The sequence below is a fragment of the Humulus lupulus genome, chromosome X, assembly GCF_963169125.1.
Source record: "Humulus lupulus chromosome X, drHumLupu1.1, whole genome shotgun sequence".
Lineage (NCBI taxonomy): Eukaryota > Viridiplantae > Streptophyta > Magnoliopsida > Rosales > Cannabaceae > Humulus > Humulus lupulus.
In genome coordinates, this window is record NC_084802.1 from 91,774,684 (window position 1) to 91,784,412 (window position 9,729).

The 9,729-nt window shown below is 40.4% G+C and overlaps 1 pseudogene; it reads right to left on the reverse strand.

Moving 5' to 3' along the window:
* Window positions 1-1,374: 1,374 nt before the first annotated feature.
* On the reverse strand, window positions 1,375-8,340 carry LOC133806047 (exosome complex component RRP45B-like; annotated as a pseudogene).
* Window positions 8,341-9,729: the final 1,389 nt, after the last annotated feature.

The following is a 9,729-nucleotide window of genomic DNA, read 5'->3' on the forward strand; positions in this document are numbered from 1 at the left end:
CCTTTCTAATATCAAATATATATGTAATGTTGATCTTAGTACCATGTGTATGAGCTCCAAAAAAAAAATGATCAGAGCTTATTCACTTCAATTACTCTCAGGTGGAACACATATATCCTTAAATTGCTTATCCACTTAATCATTCCAGTCAAGCATATCATTTGTAGTCTTTTGCCTCTAAAACTAGAAGGATTTAATATAAAAGGCAAAATAGAAAGACCTAGTAAAATTATAAGAAACGTTATATTACAAAGGATCGAATCAATCTGTATTTAATTATTAACGGCAACTTAATACTAATCATGTTACTCACATTAGTAAAAGATTACATCTTTAATCAGTAATATTACTATACATCAACATTAGATACTAAGAAAAGAATACACAATCTAGAGATAAAAAGAACTATTTACTTACAGAAACTATCTATATAACTCTTAAATGAATTTTTATCTTTTTAGGGTTTTTACGTTTTGGGAACCTCATGAAATCATTTTCTTGATTGCACAGTAAAAAAAAGAGGGGGGGGGGGGGGGGGTGGTATAAGAGGCTACAAATACATATACATGAAGAGAAATATTACTCTCTCATGAAATAAATTAAAAATCATATCTGAGAAAAAGATAGATTCATTTACCTTTGAAAAGAAACTCTAAAATTTTAATACAAAAATAATAACCTGAAACAAAAAAGAGCGTTTGAGAAATATATGGAAGGAGAGATTGTTAGTCATTGCTGGGTTTTAAGAGAAATAGAGGACGGGACTGAGAGAGGGGTGGTGTTGGAGAAATGGACGGCCAATGAACGGATCGTTGAAGAGATGGACAGTAAAAGTGTAGAAGGAGGGATTGATGGGTGGCTGTTGTTGGGTTCTTAGTGCTTGGACAAACTAAGGGAAGCAACATAACAAGCATGACATGTACCAAAACTAGCTTCTAAAAGATATCAAACTAGACAGTCCAGGGCTAAACCTTATAATAACCTTTAACATAAAATCCAGTGTACACCTCCTCTTCTAACTGTAATTTTACTAATAACGAGCATGTACATTCTCCACCCATTAAACATGTAACTTTTCTCAGAACCCATACACTCTTAATCCTATACATTCTCTACCTAAAGCAACCAAAAAAAATAAAAAAATAAAAAAAGTAAGTGGTGAACATTGATTAGGATAATGGAATGGAAACCTAGTAAATTTCAACTTAGTATCAAGATGATAATTAGAAAAGTTTTTGGTCACAACAAACCAAGTATTAATGATACAATAAGAAATATGACTGACTATCCCTAATGAAAACAAAACATAGAAATTTAAAGGTAAGCCCAAATCAATTAACAGCAAAACCCACGTACAATAATCCAAATGAGCATTCAGGCCTCAGGCCTCTGAAACGTCATGAGAGCAGCCAAAGCAGCAATATTTGCAGTATCCACAAGGTTTCTATTAACAAATTGTTCAAAATGAAAACTAAATATACACACTCAAATCAAATGAATTACAGAAAAGGAAAAAATGAATTGGTGCTAGAGGGGACGAAATTTACATCTTACCCTCAATTATCTAGAATATGGAGGTCAATACAGATGGCCCAAACCAATTTCCTTGGAAGAACACAAAGCGATTCAGTGTCAACAACCCTGCTTTCTCTGCACATACATTTCAAAATTTTACTTGTTCAAACTACTATGCACACAATTAATTTTTTCTTTCATTTTACTAATGGCAACGACTATCAAACCTTAGGCCACGGTCTATAACGCGGCCGACCTCAACAACATCCTCGCTGGGGCAGCCAGGCTCGAAGGAAGGGTCAGCCATGGGGGAGAACTCGGTGAAGATGGAAAGCGAGCCCTCGTTGGAGCGGTCACGGTAGGGCTGAACTAGCTGGCCCGTGACAAATCCCATGACATGGGTTTGGCCCTGCTGCACCTCTACCGAGCCATCCTCCTTGCCAAAGGTGATGATGAGATTGCAGTAGTCGAATGGATGGCGATCGTCAAGTCGAAGGTCGGAGAGAAGAGCATTCTCGATATATTTCTTCTCATTGACTGTGAGACGCCATGTATTGGCCTCTGTCAGCCCCGTCGACCTCCACCGTTGTTGAAGCCTCGTATAGCCCCTCACCGTTGTAGTTGAAGCCCCCACAACTGCTGGTGTTTCAAGCAGGAGAGAGAGAGAGAGAGAGAGAGAGAGAGAAGGAGAAGGATCGGGGAAGAGTGAGAGGGAAAAGCGGCTTGGAAAGGAAAGAGATAGGGTTTTCATTTGAGATATTTTGTTTTGGGAAATAATAATTCATTTGTCACTTATTTTTTCCTATTTTCGGCTATTCATTTTAGGTATTTTAGTATGTCACCTTCATTTTTATCTAATATAATACTTTTGCAATACTGTTATACTTATGTGTTGCAAAAAGGGATTTTTGGTGCAGTGTTTGGATTGAATAATGCCCCAACAACCTTCATGGACTTGATGAATAGGGTCTTCAGGGATTACTTGGATAAGTTTGTGATCGTATTCATCGATGATATACTGGTGCACTCCCAATCAGAGACAGAGCACGAGCAATATCTTCGTTTGGTACTACAGCGGCTGAGGGAGCGTAGGCTATATGCTATGTTCAGTAAATGTGAGTTTTGGTTGCCCCAAGTATCATTTATGGGCCACATTGTGAGTAAGGAGGGGATTCTGGTGGACCCAATCAAGACTGAGGCAGTGAGAGATTGGCCTAGGCCGAAGAATGTACCAGAGGTTAGAAGCTTCTTGGGATGATCAGGGTACTATCGGTGTTTTGTTGAGGGATTCTCCAGAATAGCCACACCGTTGATTGAGCTCACGCATAAGAAAACCAAGTATATATGTATAGGTAGATGTGAGAATAGTTTCAAGGAGTTTAAGCAGTGACTGATCACCACTTCGGTATTGAGTCTTCCATCAAACAAGGAGAAGTTTGTGGTCTACTGCGATGCTTCGTCACAGGGTTTGGGGTGTGTATTGATGCAAGCTATGAAGGTGATAGCCTACACATGTAGACAACTAAAGGAGTATGCGCAGAGGTATCCCACTCATGATTTGGAACTGGCAGCAGTTGTATTCGCACTGAAGGTATGGAGGTACTACCTGTATGGAGAGAAGTGCGAAATTTACATCGACCATAAAAGCATAAAGTATTTCTTTACTTAGAAGGATCTGAACATGAGCCAAAGGCATTGGCTGGAGTTGGGGAAGGACTACGACTGTGATATCTTGTACCATCCAGGGAAGACCAATGTGGTAGGCAACGCATTGAGTCAAAAGGGGCCAGGGCAGTTATTCAGTTCGAGACAGATATCATAAAAGTTAGTTGAAGTTATGACGAGAGCGTGAATTGAATTGGTAGTTGGTCAGCTAGCCAATAGCACTCTTCAGTCCACGCTCCTTGAGAGAATTAGAGAAACGCAGAAGGAGGATCCACCATTGAGAAAAGACAGAGAGAATGTCTTAGTTGGGTTTGCTAGAGACTTTTCTATTTTTGAGATTGATCTGTAGAGATATAAATGTCAGATTTGCATTCTAACGGATTCTGATAGTAGCCAAGAGATTCTAGATGAGTCTCGTACCACTCCCTATTCCCTACATCCGGATACGACAAAGATGTACCAGGACTTGAAGACTCTGTATTGGTGGCCAGGGATGAAGAAGGATGTAGTGGATTATGTGGCCAAGTGTTTAACCTGTCAACAGGTGAAGGCTGAACATCAAAGGCCAGTAGGGTTGCTGTATCCTTTAAGGATTATAGAGTGGAAGTGGGGGGATATCACCATGGAATTTGTGGTTGGATTGTCGAAGATAGTGGGGCAATATGATTCTGTGTGGGAGATTGTGGACAGGTACACCAAATCAACCCACTTTTTGCCTGTTAAAATGGCTTATACGGTGGAGCAGTACGCTGAGTTGTATGTGAAGGAAGTTGTGCGACTTCATGGGGCTCTGAGGTCAATAGTGTCCGACAGGGACCCCACCTTCACCTCTAAGTTTTGGGAGAGCCTGTAGAAGGCTATGGGCACACAGTTTCGAGTCAATAATGCCTATCATCCTCAGAGGGATGGATAGTTTGAAAGGATGATTCAGATACTTGGGGATATGTTACGGGCTTGTATGCTGGAATTTGGGGGAACTTGGAGTAAGTATCTCCCCTTGATTGAATTTTCTTACAATAACAACTATCAGGCGACTATCGGAGTGGCTCCATAGGAAATGTTGTATGAGAGGAAGTATTGATCGCCCATTCATTGGGATGAGATGGGTGAGAGAAAGTACTTAGGTCCTAAGGCCTTTCAGAGGACTAACGAGGAAATTGAGAAGATTAGAGCTCGGATGCTCGCCTCCCAGAGTAGATAGAAGTGTTACTAAGAATTGAAATGCAGGAGTGTAGAGTTTCAAGTCGATGATCATGTGTTTATCAGAGTTTCTCCTTTGAGAGGAGTGAAACGGTTTGGAGGGAAAGGCAAGTTAAGTCCTAGGTTTGACGACCCCTTTGAGATTCTGGAATGGGTTTGAGAGGTAGCTTACAGATTGGCTATGCCTCCATCTTTATCAGGGGTTCACAACGTATTTCATGTGTCCATGCTCCAGAATTATGTATCAGATTCTACATATGAGCTGAATTATGAAAACCTGAAACTTGATCAAGATTTGTCTTATAAGGAGAAACCGGTTCAGATCCTAGACTGGAAAGATTAAGTCTTGCGGAAAAATACCATTTCCTTAGAAAGTGTTGTGGAGAAACAGCAAGGTGGAAGAGGCAACTTGAGAGCTTGAGCCTGATATGTGGGATCGATATCCTGAGCTATTTAGGTAAATTTTGAGGATGAAATTTCTGTAAGGAGGGATAGTTGTAACATCACAAATTTTCTAATAAGGCTTAGTGCCTTGATTAGCGTGTCTGGAGGGTAATAATTCATTTAATTATGTTATTACGTGGTTAATTATGAGATATGTGTATCAATATGTGATTACATGGATTAAATGATTATATGACTAGAAATCCATGTTTAGGTGAATTAAATATCCATGTGGGCCTATTCTTGTTAATAAGGGCATATTTCTAATTTTGACTCCGACTCAGCGTGAGCCTAGGGGTATTTTGGGAACATAGTACGTGTTCGGGGTTTATGGGTAATAGGTAATTATCTGGTGATTAATTGGGCACGTCGGGTTTTGGGCTCTAGCTGCGACCCTGTTCTTTAGGTGTCTAAAGAACAGCGCCGCAGCTGGGTTTCGGGCTCTATCTGCACCCCTGTTCTTTAGGCACCGCGAACCGTGTGTACGAAGAGTCTAGGAGCCTCTGAAATTTTCCCAGGTTGGGAGCCTCTGAAATTTACCTAATAAGGCTTAGGGTTTTGATTAGGGGCCAGAATGGAAAATTTTGGAAATTATGTGATTATGTGATATATATATATGTGTATCATTACATGATTATGTGAGTTATAGTATAATATGACTTGATATGCATGTTCAGGTGAATTAAATATGTATGTGGGCCTATTTTTGATTAAAAGGGAAATTTTCGTAATTTGGCCCATTATGGGTATATTTAGCATATATGTGATATATGTGTGGGACCTCATTATTATGTGAGTATATTTGGGTTACTCGGCACGAGACGATCCTAGGAAGCAAGCTAGTGGGAAAGTCACAACAGGACCCATACTTGACTCGGCGTGAGTCAATGGGTATTTAGTACATTATCGGGTTATTGGGTAATGGGAATAAATATTTGATGATATATTTAGAGTTAGTGAGATCATAAAGGAATTATGGGGATTTTGACTATTTGGCGCCCTGGGACGTTTTGGGTACCCTGAGCATTTGAATTTGCTTGAGGTTACTTAAGCTTGAAGTAACCTGACAGAATAAATAGAAAGAATGTACGGTACTTTCTCTCTTCCGTTCTCTCATTTGGCATTCGATAGCATTTTCAAAGGAAACTTGAGTTTTAGGACTCATATTCAAGCAAGGTTAGAGTCATAACGATTCTAAGAAAGATTAGAAGCTTGTTAGCCAGAGGATTTAGCTGGGAAAAAACTTAATCATAGGTAATCCAAGCTTTAAGCTTTTTTTTTTTTAAGCTTTGATTGGATTTTACGTTTTGATGAGTTTTTGAATTATTTGAAGCTTGGGTTTTGATGGTTTTGGGCTATTAAGATGTTTGGGAACTTTGTTTTTAGGATTTGGATATGCTTTGATTGGTTTGTGGAGGATTTTGAAATAGGAAAAACGTAGAAAATGGCTGGGTTTGAGGTTGTTTGTGACCTTGTTCCTGGGTGCCGCGACCTGTGTGAACCCTGGACCAGTAAGGGTTTTGCTTGGGGGGGGGGGGGGGGGCATGCTACGACTCTAGCGTGCAAGTCGTTACCCACATCCTGAAGCCCAGGCAGAGGGTTGTTTGTCTGGGAGGCGCGCCGCGACCCCCAGGGTCAAGTCGCGGCCTGCCTGAGCATTTTGGCCAGATTGGGTTTTTTTGTGATGTAAACTTAAACCAAAGGGCTTGGGATCGATCCTACTACCCGGTTGGGTAGGATTCGACGTCCCAGAGGCTAGGACTCGGTCCGGATGTCTTTATTTATGTAACACCCTAAACTCTAGGGACCGTTACAGTGTGCCTTTTAAACAGTTCTAAACTCGCTAATCGAGTCATTTGGCCATAATCGTGTAACTAAGTATGATTAGCGGTTTAGGGATTAAAATTTTTGGTTAAGATATAACGTTTCATTAGAATGTTTACTGTATACATTGAGATCCAAAAAATATAATTTAAAGGTTAATTACAAGAACATATTGACAACCAGCCGATCTAAGCGACAAAACAAGGTTTAATCCTAGTTCCTCTTTCAACCCTCGACCGTGGTGGTCGAGCAGCCGCATATGTACACATCGTTACCTAAGCTCTCCAACTCAAGGATGGTCTAGCTTTCTTTTGCCTTTACCTGCACCACATAGCACCCGTGAGCCGAAGCCCAGCAAGAAAACTCAATATGCTCATGAATAATAATAACATGTCATCAAATTGTAAAGTGCATGCCTAGCCATAATGGTCGTAATCACACATTCAAATAAGTTCAAATAATGATGGGTATCTAGGATAAGGAATCCTGCCCTCTTGAGTGGATGACTATCAAGTCAATCCTAATTAGATGAGTGATTTACCACTGGTGGTTCCGATAACCATGCTGGGCTTATAGCCCTAAAGAAAAGAGTGGCAGTTGTAAAAGTCACTAAGGTGGATTCCGTTCCCATTAACTATGCGACGATACAGTCACCTGGGCTTTACAAATAAGTAATCCTTTCACTAGCCTAAACAAGATAGGTATTTGATGAAATAGTCACCAACATAAACCTACCGAGTGACCATAGGTCACTACTGTGGGTACCGCTCCCTTAGCCATGTGACAAAACAGTCACCTAGGCCTTTTGCCCTGGCTCTGAGTAACTAGTCATAGACTAGACAAAACGGGAGTGACCATAGGGTCATAACTGTGGGTACCGCTCCCTTAGCCATGTGACGATAGGGTCACCTGGGCCTTTGGCCTCGACTTTGAGTAACTAGTCATAGAACTAGGCAAGTGCTTATAATTTTCATTGAACTTAGGGTCGGTCCAGCATTAATGCTCCATATGAGTCATTCAATGCCGATGTTCATTGAACTTAGGGTCGATCCAACATTAATGATCCATATGAGTCATTCGATGCCAATGTTGATTAGATCTAATCTTTTATCGGCTCTGCGTTCATGACGCTTATGCCTCTTCTGACTCTTAGGTCAGTAACACGGTCAAGTAAGCAATGCTACCAAGCAAATATCATATGTCAAATATCCGAATACAGGGCATTCAACATGCTTACTTAACAATTGCTAGCATAATTAGGATCATGCGTAAATAAAAAGACTCAAGCTCTGATCAACCTTATATTTAACATTCATGGCATGCCCTAACCGCATGTTTCTCGTGCATCACATGCATCACATTTAAACACTCGACATGCCTCAATAACAACCACACATGTCATATATATATATAGGGTGTAGTTTTCTTACCTTTGGTCCTAGCACAGGTTACCAATAAACGAGCCACAAGCATGATCCTGATTTCAAGCCCCTAGTGATAACATAGTCACAATCATAATATAAAACCTCATCAAAAAAAAAAAATAAATACTTCCAAACCCAACCCAAGCCTCCGAGACGTCGAATCCAACTCAACTAGGTAGTAGGATCGATCCCAGGCCCTTAGAGTGGAGTTTCCATGACAAAAACACAATTATGGCAACTTTTTCCCTTAAGTGCCGCGGCCCTCCATACACCATGCCACGGCCTGCCACCCAGACAGAACCTACTTCCCTCCTCAGCAAGCTTGGGCTGCGATGCCTTAGAACAGGGCCGAGGCCCAACCTCGAACTAGCCATTTCTCCTTGTTTTCTCCTTTTTAAAGCCTTCCAAAAACCTATCCAAACATCTCCAAACTCAAAAATCAAAGTTCCCAAACATCCCCATGATCCAAAACCATCAAAATCCAATCTTCAATTCAATCAAAAATTATAAAAACACAAAGTCCAATTCAAGCTTAAAAACTTAGAACTTAAAGCTTGGATTACCTCCGCTTGAGTTGTTCCCAACTAAATCCTCCGGCTAATAAGCTTCTAATCTTCCCTAGAATCGCTATGCCTCAATCCTCGCTTGAATCCGTGTCCTAGAACTCAAGTTTCCTTCGAAAATGTGATTGGGAGACAAAAATGGAACATTGAAGGAGAGAGAATGTTCTGAGCGTTCTTTTTATTTCTTAACAGGTTACTTCAAGCTTAAGTAGCCTCAAACAAATCCTAACGCTTGGGGTCCCGAAAACGTCCCCGGGGGCAAAATAGTCAAAACCTCCAGAATTTCCCCCTGGTCTTACTAACTCCCAATTTATCATCAAATATTTATTCCCATTACCCAATAACCCGGTAATGCACTAAGTACCCCTTGACTCACTCCGAGTCAAGAACAAATCCTATTGTGACTATCCCACTAGCTTACCTCCTAGGATCGTCTCGTCCTGAGTAACCCCGCATAAGCAAATAATAATAAAGCACCACACACATATTACATATATGCCAAATATGCCCGAAATGGCCAAAATATGAAAATCACCCAATTAATCAGAAATGGGTTCACATGCATATTTAATACACCTAAACATGCATATTATCATTTAATAACATAATAAATCAATTATGGCCCTCCCAACCTCCTAATCAGGGTCCTAAACCTAATGAGGAATTTTGGGGCATTACAATTTACTCACTTTTGACGGGATTCTATATTATGGTTGTGACTAAGTTATCGCTAGGGGCTCAGAATTAGGATCGTGCTCGAGGGTCATTTATTAGTAACCTGTGCTTGGACTAAAGGTAAGAAAACAACATCCAGTATGTGATACATGCCAGAATGTTGAATATAGAATTGATTAGAGCTTGAGTCTCTGTAAATGCACATGATTATGAATATGCTTGTGATTATTGATGAAGCATGCTGAGTGCTCTAATTATGGATATTTGTTATATGATGAATGCCTATTAGCATTATATACTTGAGAAAAGCATTGACTTATTAGTCAAGGTCGACAATAGTGCTGAGCATTGGTCGCAAAGCATTGACTTATTAGTCAAGGGCGGCAATAGTGGGCTGAGCACTAGTTGTTTTGGTTAGG